Consider the following 18506-nt stretch of genomic DNA (forward strand, 5'->3'; position numbering starts at 1 on the left):
ACCCCTTGATTCAAGATGTGAAGATACTGGATGTCAAGCAATTGCATTCAGTATTCATCGGAGAAGGGAAGAAGAAATTCCTCCCTTCGGATTCGTTCCGTGTAACATTCGCCGGATCCGCACTGCCGAACTACATCTCTTTGGACAGGGTTCGTCTGCCTGTACGCCTGTTCGTACCGCGGGTCATGCATTGACAAAACTGCAAGCAGTTAGGTCATACAGCCACCTACTGCTGCAACAAGGCACGCTGCAGCAAGTGCGGAGGCAATCATGCTGAGACCGCTTGCAGTGAGGAAACTGAAAAGTGTCTTTACTGCGAGGGAACTCGACATGACCTTTCGGCGTGTCCCGCGTACAAACAGCGCTAGGAGAAAATTAAGCGTTCCCTCAAGGAACGATCAAAGCGCTCTTTTGCAGAAATGCTTAAGAGGGCTGAGCCACCCTCGACAGGAAACATTTTTTCCTTTTTGCCAACCGATGAGGGTACCTCTGACGATCCCGTCGAAGGGTGTTCTTATGCCATGCCAGAAGGATCTAGGAAGAGGAGAATGATTAACTCTCCTAATCTTTCTCGCAAAGGCCGCAAGATAACCCCTAGCGGAATGACCAATAAGCCAACACAAAAAGGAAGCGGTGAAGAAAAACCGAAGCAAGTACCTCCCGGTTTTAATTTTAAATCAAACCAGGAGTACCCACCGCTTCCTGGGGCACCAAAAACCCCTCGTGCACCCATTTCTCGATCAGAAGATAAAAAAGAAACAGGGTTCATAAAATTTTCTGATATTGTGGACTGGATAGTTAAAACATTCAACATACCAGATCCCCTACAAAATATTCTTCTTGCCCTTCTTCCTACAGTGAAAACCTTTTTGAAGCAACTAGCAGCAACTTGGCCCCTCATTTCAGCTATTATATCTTTCGATGACTAATACGGCGAAAGAGATTAGGAATTTTATCACTGTATTACAGTGGAATTGCAGAAGTATCATCCCCAAATTCGATTTATTTTCTCATTTGATAAATACATACAATTGTGACGCATTCGCGCTCTGTGAAACCTTTCTCAATTCAAACGATCAACTCAATTTCCACGATTTTAACATTGTTCGTCGAGATCGAGACTCACACGGTGGAGGGGTACTTTTAGGGATTAAAAAGTGCTATTCCTTCTTCAGAATCAACCTCCCCTCCATCTCGAGTATTGAAGTCGTTGCCATTCAAACCAATATGAATGGAAAAGATCTTTGCCTTGTTTCACTATGCATCCCTCCATCCGCGCGGATTGAACAGAAGCAACTTTCTGATATAGCAGAATTGCTTCCCGCACCTTTTCTGATAATGGGAGATTTTAACTCTCACTGTTCGCAATGGGGGTCGCTGTACGACGACAACCGATCTTCGTTAATCTGTTCCTTAATCGATGACTTCAATATGACACTTTTGAATACTGGGGAAGCGACACGTGTACCTTATCCTCCAGCTCGTGAAAGCGTGCTTGACCTATCCCTTTGCTCGACATCACTAGCGTTAGATTGCCGGTGGAAAGTAATCAATAATCCCCACGGTAGTGATCACCTACAATCGTTATCTCAATTGCTAATGGTTCAACTCCCCCGGACCCAATCAATATTTCATACGACCTTACTCGTAATATTGATTGGAAGTCATATGAGACGATCATAGCGAAATCCATCGAGTCTCACTTTTCCATTTAAAGTGGAAAAAAGTCCAGCAGAAATTATAAAAGTGTATTTTTTCTAAAAATTGCAGTGTTCGTGTAGATCTATTTTAACAAGTAATAAGTTCGAATGAGAAAGGCTGGCTCTCACCGCTAGGTGGAATAATTTGGGTTTTTTATTCTCGTTCATTTTCCGTCGGTCTAGTTCCGCCACTGTTGTTGTGCCAACCACCGACGCCCGTGGAGGCGACTCCACCCAGTTCCCTAACTCACGACCCGTTGATTAACGGACCGGCGCCAACGGCTTTACTTACTCATGCGATGGAAGGCGTGATCCCAAAGATTTTTCGCTTCAGAAAATCACCCGGTGTCGGCTAGGAAGAATTCTAGACCAGTTTGGTTGGTTGTGAGTGGGTCACACCTATGTTGGGCGTTGCAATTCGAACCCAGGCCACCAGTGTGATTGGCGGAAATGTCGCTAGGTCCTCCGTCCGACATAAAAATATATTTTGATGCAAAAGTTGAAAATGAATTAAAGCAAAATTTTTAATAATATTCAGGGCTGCTGAATATCACTTCGTTGCATTCGTATTCATTCATTATTGCCGAAGCACAACAACACGTGGCAACAGTGTATTCACTCAGCAATGGAAACAACGCCTATAGTGAACTGAACTGTTATGAGTGGCTTGTGGGCGATGAATAGTTATTAAAACGTAATATGATCACCTTCGTGTTTGATTCGTATTGGCTACGATTTACTCAAGTCATCCGAAGCGATATTGAGCGATCGGATGGGAATGCATCGTTTCAGAAGCCTTTGTGACTCAGATCAATGCCGATGAATATTCACCGTGAATGGTATTACCAATCGCAATGATGCTTCGGGGCGAATCCAAACGAAAAATGAAAATTGCCGAGGAAGAAGCTTATACTGCCGTGGGCTAGGATTTTGACGTAAGCGCCAAAAGCACAAAATCGCTACAGATCTAAATCGTTTGCAAATTAACAGAAGCGCTTTATTGCGCAAACTAATCTGATAGAATCTGAGTAAATATGATGAAAAACATACCCCATTGCTTTAACACGTTTATTTATGTAAACGCATTGAGTTTTAATGCCAACGTCACTTCTCTTGCAAAACAGCAAAACCATTTCAAAGTTTTGCACTAAAAGTGACGTTGATACGCCTGAATAGTTTAGTTTGCCATGCGTACTGGTCGGTAGCCAGCAGCAAGGATATAAATAAAATTATGCACTCCACAAGCATGATACACTATCTTATTCGTACCTCAACGTCACTTCTATGTAAAGTGGCGCTAACGTCACTTCTTATTTTTGATATTTCTCAGTTATTTATCAAAATTTTTGGAAACGGCAACAAGCATCTTGAAGGTGATTTTCTATATTATAGTAATATGTAAATAAATGAAATTTGAAAATTTGGCGCTTACGTAAAAATGCAAGCCCACGGCATATATAAATATATATATATATATATATATATATATATATATATATATATATATATATATATATATATATATATATATATATATATATATATATATATATATATATATATATATATATATATATATATATATATATATATATATATATATATATATATATATATATATATATATATATATATATATATATATATATATATATGACTATGTCCGGCGGGTTGCTTCTGATTGAATAAGTAGTATGTTCACGGCCTTAGTCATTTGCTTTGATCCGTAGCTTATCTAGTTGGCTCTTGTTAGGCCAGGACGCGGAAACAGTCTCCAAGAAGATACAGGTAGAGGGTATCAAATTGTTCCGTTTAAATAAATAGAAAAGATTTTTACTTTTGAGAAAGGGTTTCTTCTTTTGATTTTTTTTTTGAGATGTTTTCAAGCGACACAAAGAAACAACCATTTGTATTTATTCAAACGTAACTTAAGAGTTAAGAAAAAAATATCGACAAAAGAAACATACAAAATGGCGGACATATTCACAATTTCGTAATCATGCAATTCATAATCATTTTGAAAATCTGTCTGTCTACTATGCTATTGCTACTATGTAGCAATAGAAGTATTGAACGTTGAAATATTTTTTTCTCAACTGTGGTAAAATTAATTGGTTCCCGGTCAGAAGAGCACAACTAAAACATTACAAAATTCTATCAACGTGAGATACAAATAACATATTTTGATACAATTTTGTATTTTTCCATATAATTTTGATTACAAAATTGAATCTGAATATATATAATAACAAAACGTGTAATGAAGTAGTTCTGAAACAAGTCTAACTAACTTTTCGTTTTTATCAAAACCTGTTGTTTCTAACAATGTTTGTTATTATATTGTATTATATACTATCTTATTTTGTTAGAAAGCTAATATGTTAGTAACAAATTTTAATATGTGTTTGAAACTAGTAGAATAATTTCTGTTATTTTAACACCTAACGGGACCAAATTGAAAACACAGCCTGGAAGGTTTTTCCCGTAACAAACTAAAAACTTCTGTTCCATTTTTGTTTTTTCTTTCTGATCGGGTTTGCAACAAATGTAAATTTGTATAAATAACTTAAGTAATTTTTCTATACACTAAAGTCGCTTTTTACGCGAGGGATACGTGTCGCGTAAAAAAACCGCGTAAATTCCGGAATTCGCGTAAAAAACCCGCGTTAAAAAAACGCCTATGAAGCAACCTTAGTTTATTTATGCACGCCAACCCAGCACACAAGATTGTTAAAATATGCCATTTTGCGTTTTTCTAAATCAACATTCATTTTCCTATGCCCAAACCTATCTTTGAGCGTATGCAAAAGATTATTACGCTGTACCGCATCTTTCACCCCGAAAATAAAACTAAGAAAAACCACCTCCGAGCAATGAGAACACTTTGAAGAAAGCGCTATACCTTTTAAATAAAATCTGTTGGTTGCAAATTCGTTTTTTCATCTCCAAGATAAATAAATTAACCCTCTAGTACTCAGTGCCGCCTTTAGACGGTCTTCAGTTGAACCTCTAAAAAGTTTCAATCAATACTTAAAAAATGTTTATAAAGTTTCAAAGTGATTTTTTCGAAGTCCGTCTGAAAATTAATTTGGGCACTAAAGGGTTGCAGCTACAATTTAATTATTTACCGTATATTGCAAACATCGATTAAAAAATAATTTTTAAATATTTATAATATCATTCAAAAAAATAATTTTTAAATATTTATGTAACCATATTTACCTAGTACAAGAATTATTAGTAAGCACACTAACTGTTCGGTTATTTCAAAAATTTGGTTATTCGGATTGGAATATTTTTAAAAATTCTAGATAAATGAGACAGACCTCGCAAATTAAGTAAATGATCAGTTGTATTAATTTACAATTAATTAATTTACAACTAACACGGCGCTGCCATGCATCTTCAAAAACCGAGAAAAATATGAACAATATGTTCCCCGTCGTCAATCATAATAAATTCAACTAAATTTTGTATGATTTCCAACATTAATTGTTTTCTTAAGAAACTATGCTCGCTGTTTTATTGAATCTTCACGACATAGATACAAAAATGAAAGCTTTTTTGATCCCGGCCGTATGAACAAAAAAGTTTGTCCTGCTTGTCTCGTAGTATTTGCAGCGGCGAATAAAGCCAACGCTTTAAGGCCGTGAACATACTAGCTCCGTAGGCTAATGTACAGCCCTAAGTAAAGCCCTGCCGCAGGTTAATGTACAGCTAACCCACGGCAAGGCGAACCGTCTCCGCAGTGCAAGACGCGCCAGTATATTTTCGGCCTAACTCATACGGCCTATTATCTCATAGCACCAGCAAATGTACGAACAAGCTCAGAAATTCTGGTAAGCTTCAGTGAACGATTCGATGCGAATGCTATTTTGTCTTCGTCCCGATTTTATTTGCCATGATGAATCTATCAATGCCACGGTGAACCGATACAAATATTTACTGAGTTGCATCGATGTGATTTTAAACCGTATCCAATCGGCAAATAATGAGAAACAGCAGGAAAAGGGAAAGACACGAATTGATCGTTTCAGTTCATCCGAACACATGTACGCGCCCGATGAAGTATGCGTTCGTGTTACATTGACATTAGTCCACAGCGAACGGTTCACGAAGCGAATGAAGATTCAATGCAGGAATCAGGAGCCCTGATAATATTACAGCATATTTATAACAAAATGGGTATGAATCATTCTGACTATTTCAGATCTTTTTTTGCGAAAAACTTATTAAAACTTGCTATAATTCGTAATAATCAGTAAATAAATTTGATAGGATTTTCGATATTTTACCTATTAACGAGACCAAGCTTAGAACACAAGTCGATACAAAAACTGTTCATAAAAAAAAAATCAACATATGTTATAATCCTGATATATATGGTTGATCAGGCTTGTGACACTCCTCGTACGCGAAAATCCCTATGTATACATTTTCATAGTAATCGGTTCAACAGTTTTTGAGTCTATAGGCAGAGAGATAGATATTCGCATTTAAGGATGTAGAAGATGATTTTAATTTTCTCAACATAAATATAAAATAACATGAAAAGGGATGCAATTACAAAGGTAATTTTCATGAGCTTTTCGATTTGAAATGACAACTTATTGTTTGAAATCATTGGAAACCAAACATTTTTAAAAATGTCGTAGAAAAAATATCCAGGATAGGCATACATTTTTCGAAAGCTGAACCTTCAATAAAATATTCTTTTTTTATTCCTCCGTCCTGGATTTCCTATCAAGACTCTTAAAAACGTTAAAAAAATAAAGACAAAAACCCAAATTAATCCACCTAGCGGTCAGACCCAGCCTTTCTCATACAAACTTATTATTTGTAAAAATAGATTAACATGAACGCTTCAATCCAATAAAGTTATATTAACTTTTTGGGTTCTAAAATATTGATGTTGTAATTGAAGTATAAAATTTGAAATTTTACGTAATTTCAGTGCTTGAGAAATAGCGAAATAAAAGAAATGACTCTTAATTTCGAACAAATTATTTATGAGCAATACCAGGAACGTTTAACTAGTACGATACCAAATTTAAATTATGTTGAGACCACATATATTTATCAAAGCAGGTATAGTTTTAAATAGTCTCTGAATTTCTTTTTTTTTTTCATAACTTCTGAACCACATATCAAATTGTTATGAAGTTTGTTTTTTGAAGGGTTTGAGAGATAACTCGTACGTATGACACTAGTTATATTAAAATAAGTCGTGTTATACTTGAGATAATAGACTTTCGTTGTTTGATCAATTTAATACATAACGGTTGCTTAAGTTCAATTATAATCAAATGAAAAGGGAACGTATAGAGCAGCTAAACTTTGAAACCACGTGTTCAATCATAATTCCTAGCACGTTCATCTGATATCAATATTGTTCAAATCGGTTGTGTAGTTTCTAAGATAATGAAGTTTCGTGATTTTCATATTTCGATACATTACAGACGTAGTTACTGTCCAATTACAACAAAATTCAATAGGGTGTTATGAGGCAGCTAGACCTTTCATTTGATACTAATTTTGTGGAAATCGGTCCAACAATCTCTGAGAAAAGTGAGTGAGTTTATGTAGTCTTTGGAATATGTTTCTTTTCATAGCTGGATTTCACATTTTTAAACATAAATCAATAGGGTCTTATGGGGCTAGACCTACAATTTGACACTGATGTTATGGAAATCGGTCCAGCCATCTCTGAGAGACATGAGTGAGATTAAATAGTCTCCAGAAGACGTTTCTTTCCATAATTTTTGAACCACTAGTTCAATCTTCATAAAATTCAAAAGTTAAAGGTTCTTTGGTAGCCCGTTCATTTGAAATTAATTTTGTTCAAACCGGTTATGTAGTTTCTGAGATATTGATGTTTCATTTTGCAATTAATTTCATTGAATTGGTTTAGCCACCCCTGAGAAAATCGAGTGAGATTGGGAGAGCGTTACACACACACATACACACATACACAAACACACACACACACACGCACACACACACGCACACACACACGCACACACACGCACACACACACACTCACTTAATTAACCCAATTAACTACGATAAATCCTTCAAAAACGAAAGAGACGGGTGCGGAGGGGTTACCAAATTTCTTCGCACGAGGTGGCATCCAGCGGTCTCCGCAGAAGAAGGCGGAGACGGATGCGGCGAAGTCTGGAGGTGGAAAAACGGCGAATCCGTCGGTGTCCAGACATCTCGGTAGACGGTCCCTTGCTAGTCAAGGCCGTCGAAAGGTGTATGGACACACGGCCATGAGTGGCGGCGCTGTCTGAACAACTCGATGCCATAATCGAGTTCTTGGCGAACAGGCGAAACATCGCTGGCGACCTGAAGCAGAGCATCCCCCTGCTTCGAAGCACCATTGATGAAGCCAGAAAGGAGCACGAAGAACTCGTAGCTCGGATGAAGGCGGCCGAAAAAGCGGCCAGGACCGGGAGGGCGACTGCATTTAAAGAGGTGCAGACAGACGCCCCCTCGTTCGCATCGGTTTGCACCACGGGGAAGGTCGCTAAGCGAACGAGACAGTCCCCGGGGGAAATGGCCCCCAGGAACACCAAGAAACGATTGGTCGTGCTACTCCCACGGGAGAACACGCCAATCGGTTCAAGGTCCCCCGCGGGAAAGACACAGGTGGAGGCTACGGGCGACCCTTGGACTACCGTAGATGGCGGAGCGGCCAGAGGACCAAAAAAGGTCAAAAAGGCGAGGAGTAGGGGTGATGCCCTCATACTCAAGACGGATGGGTCGAAGTACTTAGAAGTCTTGAAGAACATGATGGGGGAAACCCAGCTCAAGGATCTGGGGGCGGATGTGCGGAGTATCCGCCGATCTAGCACTGGCGAGATGATACTTGAGCTCCGGAAGGACGCCAAGAACAAGGGGGCTACCTACAAAACGGTAGCGGAAAAGGTCCTAGGGAAGAAGGTGCAAGTGCGGGCGCTCACCTCAGAAGTGACTCTCCAGCTTAAAAACCTGGACGAAATCACTGAGGGGTGCGACATTGCACAAGCCCTCAAAGCGAAGTGCGGGGTGGAGGTGGCAAAGGATTCAATCCGCCTCCGCAAAGGTCCGGCGGGGACCCAGATAGCTACCTTCCGACTAACGTCGGCGGACGCAAACCTGGCCCTGAAAGAGGGCAAGTTGAAGGTCGACTGGTCTGTATGTCCTCTGGGCATACTACAGCAACCAGACATTTGCTTCCGGTACTTCGAGGGCGGACATAAGTCCTGGACCGGCAAGGGGCCCGATAGGAGCCAGCTGTGCAGGCGATGTGGAGGTGCAGGCCATAAAGCAAAGGACTGTGGGGAGTCTCCCAAGTGCATGGTATTTTCCGGGAAACGGGACTGCTACACCAAGCAGCCACTGAGTCGTTGTCGGACATCGCAATCATTTCGGACCCCTATCGCATCCCTCCCGGCAACGGTAACTGGGTTGAGGATAAGTCCAGTATGGCGGCCATATGTACGACGAGCAAGTTCCCGGTTCAGGAGGTTGTCTCAACCTCAGAAGAAGGGTACGTAGTTGCTAAGGTGAACGGAGTGTTCTACTGCAGTTGCTATGCTCCGCCACGTTGGTCTACCGAAAGGTTCACCCAGATGGTCGACCTCTTGGACGACCTGCAGGCAGAGCTGCGGAAAGTCAATATCATACTACTGACATTACGCCAAAATGATGCAACACCAGAATCAGCCAACTACGATGCATGGTTCATTACAAAAGAGTTTGCGATGTTTCGATGATTCTGTTAGCGTCAACTCTCACACTCATTTTTTTCTTGCTATCTTTCTCCATCATTCGGGTATGGCTGTACTGAGATTGAACCAGCAGAAAAATCAAGTTCATGTTGACAGCATGATGTTATGAGGATAGCAAACATAGAATCAATGATTTTTCTTCAATTGATATGTATGATATTGATATATGGTCGGCGTGCAATCAGACTGAACTAAGCGCCGTTTTCTCAGATTGAATTGTTGACACCCAGTGGATATGAGAAGTAATAATTTATCTATTATGAAGTAACGAAATCGTTTGAGCATTTGATAACTATATTATAACAAAAATTCTATGTAGCAGCTTGACTACACAGCAATCGCGGCGGTAAATGTTTTTCGACGCTTAGTTCGGTTTGGCTGCACGCCGACTAAAAGCATTTGCAATAAACAACTATTAAGGCTCGAATACGCACACGGCGTAATGACGCCTTCTCCATACAAATTAAAAAGCGTAAACGCGCCTTCTATCTTTGCCTTCTAGTGAAGAAGGTAGTCGTTCGCCGCCTTCGGCTGCGTACTTGACTGCCTTCCGTGTAGACGCATTGTGCCTTCCACACGGTCTTGTTTCGCCTTCTTTTGACGAAGGCGCTGGCAGGCCGTGTTGTATCATTTTCCGCCTGCTGGTGATTCTAGAATTGTGTTGCCTTATTTTTTCTTCCAACAAAAATAAACAAACATGAATTAGGTGGCATGACGACAAGAAGGTTAGCACATGGCGGAGTTCAAGACGGCGTGATTGCTCCTTTCGTGTAGACGAGTGGAAGGTGGCAGATGCTAGAAGGCACATCAAAAGGCTTAAAGAAGGTACTGACAATTTTCGTCAGGAAGGTGTTGTCACGCCGTGTGTGTATTCGGCCCTTTACTTCGTTTTGTAACTGAGCGTATTTAAGTTTGGTACATTTTGAATCTGTATGATCATTCATTTTTATTCTCAGTAGAGAATATGCTTTTTCATAACACCAATTGTAATAAAAAAATTCTATAATTTTTTTTCAAATGATCTCATATCTGAAAAATAATATTGCATTTTTATTTGCTCTTTGACAGCATGAGTTTATAAATTTGACTCTTGAATATCGTGCTTGTTGTAGCTTAAACTAAAAACAGTGTTAGTTCACGGCAAAAAATGAATCGCGGGTGGCAAAACAGAAAACTTTTAAATATGTATGGGTATGTATATTTATATACAGATCCTGTTAAAATTTTGGCACGGTTCAACTTTAAAACTGTTCAATTCCGGTTGGGAACGGTTTTGCTTTTTTCCTAGTTTTCATTCATATTTTCTTTTAACGAAGAGGATGGCCGGAGTTAATCGACTGGTTTCGGATATATGGCCGGAATATGTTTCATTGACATGGTAACGATGATCAAAGCAGTGCTTAGAAGTGCTTAAAATCCTACCATGCCTCTCATTGTAAAATGTAAAAATGCGGACCTGTTCCGGTTGTGTTCCGAATACTCGGGGTTGTTGTGCCAAAGCCCATTAAGCGACACCTATAACGTCTGATTTGAAATTATAAACCTAGTTCATTATTGGCCATATCTTGAGCTGGGGTCGTCACGGACCGCTTAAGAAGTAAAAAAAATTTATTAGGTTTTGGCATGATGAAGAATTTGGGCGTTATTATCTCCGGAACCGGTTGACCGACTCGGGCCATTCACCCTGGCAATATTAAGGAATATAATACTTTTTTTTCGGTTTCTGTTGCTGAGTTTTAATCGATTAATAGAGAGAAGGAAAACTGGAAAATATGCTCGCACATTGGCTTTCGTTTTTAAGGCAAATGTGTAAATATATATATATATATATATATATATATATATATATATATATATATATATATATATATATATATATATATATATATATATATATATATATATATATATATATATATATATATATATATATATATATATATATATATATATATATATATATATATATATATATATATATATATATATATATATATATATATATAATATATATATATATATATACGATTTCGTTACTTCATAATAGATAAATTATTACTTCTCATATCCACTGGGTGTCAACAATTCAATCTGAGAAAACGGCGCTTAGTTCAGTCTGATTGCACGCCGACCATATATCAATATCATACATATCAATTGAAGAAAAATCATTGATTCTATGTTTACTATCCTCATAACATCATGCTGTCAACATGAACTTGATTTTTCTGCTGGTTCAATCTCAGTACAGGCATACCCGAATGATGGAGAAAGATAGCAAGAAAAAAATGAGTGTGAGAGTTGACGCTAACAGAATCATCGAAACATCGCAAACTCTTTTGTAATGAACCATGCATCGTAGTTGGCTGATTCTGGTGTTGCATCATTTTGGCGTAATGTCAGTAGTATGATATTGACTTTCCGCAGCTCTGCCTGCAGGTCGTCCAAGAGGTCGACCATCTGGGTGAACCTTTCGGTAGACCAACGTGGCGGAGCATAGCAACTGCAGTAGAACACTCCGTTCACCTTAGCAACTACGTACCCTTCTTCTGAGGTTGAGACAACCTCCTGAACCGGGAACTTGCTCGTCGTACATATGGCCGCCATACTGGACTTATCCTCAACCCAGTTACCGTTGCCGGGAGGGATGCGATAGGGGTCCGAAATGATTGCGATGTCCGACAACGACTCAGTGGCTGCTTGATGTAGCAGCTGCTGAGCCGCGAAGCAATGGTTCAGGTTCAGTTGCGTCACCCTTACGCCCGTGGTTTCGCAGCCGGCTTACCGGCTAGGCACCTGGGGCCTCCCATAAAGTGTTTGGCGTCCCGTTTCCCGGAAAATACCATGCACTTGGAAGACTCCCCACAGTCCTTTGCTTTATGGCCTGCACCTCCACATCGCCTGCACAACTGACTCCTATAGGGCCCCTTGCCGGTCCAGGACTTATGTCCGCCCTCGAAGTACCGGAAGCAAATGTCTGGTTGCTGTAGTATGCCCAGAGGACATACAGACCAGTCGACCTTCAACTTGCCCTCTTTCAGGGCCAGGTTTGCGTCCGCCGACGTTAGTCGGAAGGTAGCTATCTGGGTCCCCGTCGGACCTTTGCGGAGGCGGATTGAATCCTTTGCCACCTCCACCCCGCACTTCGCTTTGAGGGCTTGTGCAATGTCGCACCCCTCAGTGATTTCGTCCAGGTTTTTAAGCTGGAGAGTCACTTCTGAAGTGAGCGCCCGCACTTGCACCTTCTTCCCTAGGACCTTTTCCGCTACCGTTTTGTAGGTAGCCCCCTTGTTCCTGGCGTCCTTCCGGAGCTCAAGTATCATCTCGCCAGTGCTAGATCGGCGGATACTCCGCACATCCGCCCCCAGATCCTTGAGCTGGGTTTCCCCCATCATGTTCTTCAAGACTTCTAAGTACTTCGACCCATCCGTCTTGAGTATGAGGGCATCACCCCTACTCCTCGCCTTTTTGACCTTTTTTGGTCCTCTGGCCGCTCCGCCATCTACGGTAGTCCAAGGGTCGCCCGTAGCCTCCACCTGTGTCTTTCCCGCGGGGGACCTTGAACCGATTGGCGTGTTCTCCCGTGGGAGTAGCACGACCAATCGTTTCTTGGTGTTCCTGGGGGCCATTTCCCCCGGGGACTGCCTCGTTCGCTTAGCGACCTTCGCCGTGGTGCAAACCGATGCGAACGAGGGGGCGTCTGTCTGCACCTCTTTAAATGCAGTCGCCCTCCCGGTCCTGGCCGCTTTTTCGGCCGCCTTCATCCGAGCTACGAGTTCTTCGTGCTCCTTTCTGGCTTCATAAATGGTGCTTCGAAGCAGGGGGATGCTCTGCTTCAGGTCGCCAGCGATGTTTCGCCTGTTCGCCAAGAACTCGATTATGGCATCGAGTTGTTCAGACAGCGCCGCCACTCATGGCCGTGTGTCCATACATCTTTCGACGGCCTTGACTAGCAAGGGACCGTCTACCGAGATGTCTGGACACCGACGGATTCGCCGTTTTTCCACCTCCAGACTTCGCCACATCCGTCTCCGCCTTCTTCTGCGGAGACCGCTGGATGCCACCTCGTGCGAAGAAATTTGGTAACCCCTCCGCACCCGTCTCTTTCGTTTTTGAAGGATTTATCGTAGTTAATTGGGTTAATTAAGTGAGTGTGTGTGTGCGTGTGTGTGTGTGTGTGTGTGTGTGTGTGTGTGTGTGTGTGTTTGTGTATGTGTGTATGTGTGTGTGTGTGTAACGCTCTCCCAATCTCACTCGATTTTCTCAGGGGTGGCTAAACCAATTCAATGAAATTAATTGCAAAATGAAACATCAATATCTCAGAAACTACACAACCGGTTTGAACAAAATTAATTTCAAATGAATGGGCTACCAAAGAACCTTTAACTTTTGTATTTTATGAAGATTGAACTAGTGGTTCAAAAATTATGGAAAGAAACGTCTTCTGGAGACTATTTAATCTCACTCATGTCTCTCAGAGATGGCTGGACCGATTTTCATAAAATCAGTGTCAAATTGAAGGTCTAGTTGCCCCATAAGACCCTATTGATTTATGTTTAAAAATGTGAAATCCAGCTATGAAAAGAAACATATTCCAAAGACTACATAAACTCACTCACTTTTCTCAGAGATTGTTAGACCGATTTCCACAAAATTAGTATCAAATGAAAGGTCTAGCTGCCTCATAACACCCTATTGAATTTTGTTGTAATTGGACAGTAACTACGTCTGTAATGTATCGAAATATGAAAATCACGAAACTTCATTATCTTAGAAACTACACAACCGATTTGAACAATATTGATATCAGATGAACGTGCTAGGAATTATGATTGAACACGTGGTTTCAAAGTTTAGCTGCTCTATACGTTCCCTTTTCATTTGATTATAATTGAACTTGAGCAACCGTTATGTATTAAATTGATCAAACAACGAAAGTCTATTATCTCAAGTATAACACGACTTATTTTAATATAACTAGTGTCATACGTACGAGTTATCTCTCAAACCCTTCAAAAAACAAACTTCATAACAATTTGATATGTGGCTCAGAAGTTATGAAAAAAAAAGAAATTCAGAGACTATTTAAAACTATACCTGCTTTGATCAATATATGTGGTCTCAACATAATTTAAATTTGGTATCGTACTAGTTAAACGTTCCTGGTATTGCTCATAAATAATTTGTTCGAAATTAAGAGTCATTTCTTTTATTTCGCTATTTCTCAAGCACTGAAATTACGTAAAATTTCAAATTTTATACTTCAATTACAACATCAATATTTTAGAACCCAAAAAGTTAATATAACTTTATTGGATTGAAGCGTTCATGTTAATCTATTTTTACAAATAATAAGTTTGTATGAGAAAGGCTGGGTCTGACCGCTAGGTGGATTAATTTGGGTTTTTGTCTTTATTTTTTTAACGTTTTTAAGAGTCTTGATAGGAAATCCAGGACGGAGGAATAAAAAAAGAATATTTTATTGAAGGTTCAGCTTTCGAAAAATGTATGCCTATCCTGAATATTTTTTCTACGACATTTTTTAAAATGTTTGGTTTCCAATGATTTCAAACAATAAGTTGTCATTTCAAATCGAAAAGCTCATGAAAATTACCTTTGTAATTGCATCCCTTTTCATGTTATTTTATATTTATGTTGAGAAAATTAAAATCATCTTCTACATCCTTAAATGCGAATATCTATCTCTCTGCCTATAGACTCAAAAACTGTTGAACCGATTACTATGAAAATGTATACATAGGGATTTTCGCGTACGAGGAGTGTCACAAGCCTGATCAACCATATATATCAGGATTATAACATATGTTGATTTTTTTTTATGAACAGTTTTTGTATCGACTTGTGTTCTAAGCTTGGTCTCGTTAATAGGTAAAATATCGAAAATCCTATCAAATTTATTTATTGGTTATTACGAATTATAGCAAGTTTTCATAAGTTTTTCGCAAAAAAAGATCTGAAATAGTCAGAATGATTCATACCTATTTTGTTATAAATATGCTGTAATATTATTAAAAATTTTGCTTTAATTCATTTTCAACTTTTGCATCAAAATATATTTTTATGTCGGACGGAGGACCTAGCGACATTTCCGCCAACCACACTGGTGGCCTGGGTTCGAATTGCAACGCCCAACATAGGTGTGACCCACTCACAACCAACCAACTGGTCTAGAATTCTTCCTAGCCGACACCGGGTGATTTTCTGAAGCGAAAAATCTTTGGGATCACGCCTTCCATCGCATGAGTAAGTAAAGCCGTTGGCGCCGGTCCGTTAATCAACGGGTCGTGAGTTAGGGAACTGGGTGGAGTCGCCTCCACGGGCGTCGGTGGTTGGCACAACAACAGTGGCGGAACTAGACCGACGGAATATATATATATATATATATATATATATATATATATATATATATATATATATATATATATATATATATATATATATATATATATATATATATATATAGCCATCAACCACGCCATATAAAAGTCAGACAACGAAACGTGCGTTTCTTGCATTTATTTTGTTACATATGTATAACGGACGGAACGCATCGTGATAGGAGTTTATGAAATCCCAGTGGCTGGATTTATCTTTAGATAAATGGATAAATGAATAAATGGATCAATGAAAAATGGATAAAAAAACAAACAAAAAATTAAATAATTAATGGATGAAGCATTGAATGAATTAATAAATAAATTAATTAAAAAATTAATAAATTAATAAATAAATAAATAAACAAATAAATAAATAAATCAATAAATAAATAAATAAATAAAGGAATTAATAAATAAATAAATAAATAAATAAATGAATAAACAAATAAATGAATAAATAAATAAATAAATAAATAAATAAATAAATAAATAAATAAATAAATAAATAAACAAATAAATATAAAATAAATTAATTAATTCATTAATTTATTGATTATTCCATTAATTAATAATTAATAAATGAATAAATAAATAAATAAATAAATAAACAAATATATAAATAAATAAATAAATAAATTTATAAAAAAATGAATGAATAAATAAATAAATAAATAAATAAATAAATGAATAAATAAATAAATAAATAAAAAATAAATAGATAAATAATTTAATTAATTAATTAATTAAATAATTAATTAATTAATTAATTAATTAATTAATAAATAAATATATAAATAAATAAATAAATAAATAAATGAATAACGAAATATATAAATTATTAAATTGATAAATTATTAAATAAATAAATAATAAAAATCATGAATAAATAAAAAAATAATTAAATTAATAAATAAATCAAAAAATAAATAAATAAATAAATAAATAAAAAATAAATAAATAAATGAATAAAAAAATAAAAAAATAAATAAATACATAAATAAATAAATAAATAAATAAATAAAAAAATAAATAAATAAACAAATAAATAAATAAATCAATAAATCAATATAAAATAAATAAATTGATTGATTAATACTTAATAAATTAATAAATAAATAGATAAGAAAAATAAATAAGTAAGAAAAATAAATAAATAGATAAATAAATAAATAAATAAATAAATGAATAAATAAATAAATAAATAGATATAGCAATAAATAAATTAATTAATTAATAAATTAATATATTAATAAATAAATAAATTAATAAATTAATAAATAAATAAAAAAATGAATATATAAAAAAATTAATATTAATAAATAAATAAATAAATAAATTGATATTATTAATAAAAAAATAAAAAAATAAATAAAATAATAAATTAATAAAAAAATAAATAAATAATTGTATAAATAAATAAATAAATAAATAAATGAATAACGAAATATATAAATTATCAAATTAATAAATTATTAAAGGAATAAATAATTAAAATCATGAATAAATAATGAAATTATTAAATAAATAAATAAATAAAATGAATAAATAAATCAATCAATTAAGCAATGAATCAAATGATCAATAGATAAATAAACAATTGAATACTATAAATTTATATATAAATATATTACTCAATGGATTAATGAATACATCTATTTATACGTACCTAGTTCAGTAAACTGGCTAGCGAGTTGCTCAAAAAAATTTCTTTGAGTTTTAAAGGATTCTATCATTTTAAAAATCCCACACAAGCGAGTCTGACTCCATACTGGTGGCTGAGACGCACCATGATGGTCGAAATTTGTTTTATATTTTACGTTTTTACATTTTTTCGCTATGTTGGTCAAATTTTTCACGCTTTCATGTGATTTGTTCACTACATCTAATATCGCCAGCTGTAGAGTGTGGACCGCACATCTCACCAGGTTAATACGCTCGTAGAATTCGGTACTCAACTCTTCCGAAATGTCACGTCCAGGCTCTACATCTGCGATACTTTCCTCGTCGACCGTCTCCTCAAAAAATTGCAACTCAATTTCATTTTTGAGCTGTTTGACGGCAGCTACCATGTAGGCCCCATTATCGCACGTGACTGAGAACATACGTTCAACCGAAACATTATATTCAGCCAATGTTTCTAAAATCTTGGATTTTAGAAATGCGGCTGTTTGGCTTTCTCGGACCTCTATCATTCTATCATATATATATATATATATATATATATATATATATATATATATATATATATATATATATATATATATATATATATATATATATATATATATATATATATATATATATATATATATATATATATATATATATATATATATATATATATATATATATATATATATACGCCGCTGAATCGATCTTGAGTGAAATTAGCTTATCCTTCATTTCGTTAAAATCTCTTTGATGCGCAGGGACATGCATGCCAAATGTGTTTTAATATTTTCACGATTCAAACTACACCCCACGGCGGCTAGAAGGGGCTCCAGAAGCTCTTTGAAGCCTTCCCATTCAAAACACGATAATGGAAGCTTGTGTTGCGTTATTAATTTTACAGCACAACTTATTAAAAGCTGCTACGGGCCTCTTGGCAATCACTCGTGGCTTCTTTGCTG

General features: G+C 36.8%; 1 pseudogene; it reads right to left on the bottom strand.

The window, feature by feature from the left end:
• Positions 1 to 18068, bottom strand: part of LOC129717053 (uncharacterized) — a 39470-nt pseudogene extending 21402 nt beyond the window's left edge.
• Between the last annotated feature and the right edge of the window lie 438 nt (positions 18069 to 18506).

Source organism: Wyeomyia smithii, chromosome 1 (genome assembly GCF_029784165.1).
Source record: "Wyeomyia smithii strain HCP4-BCI-WySm-NY-G18 chromosome 1, ASM2978416v1, whole genome shotgun sequence".
Classification (NCBI taxonomy): Eukaryota; Metazoa; Arthropoda; class Insecta; order Diptera; family Culicidae; genus Wyeomyia; species Wyeomyia smithii.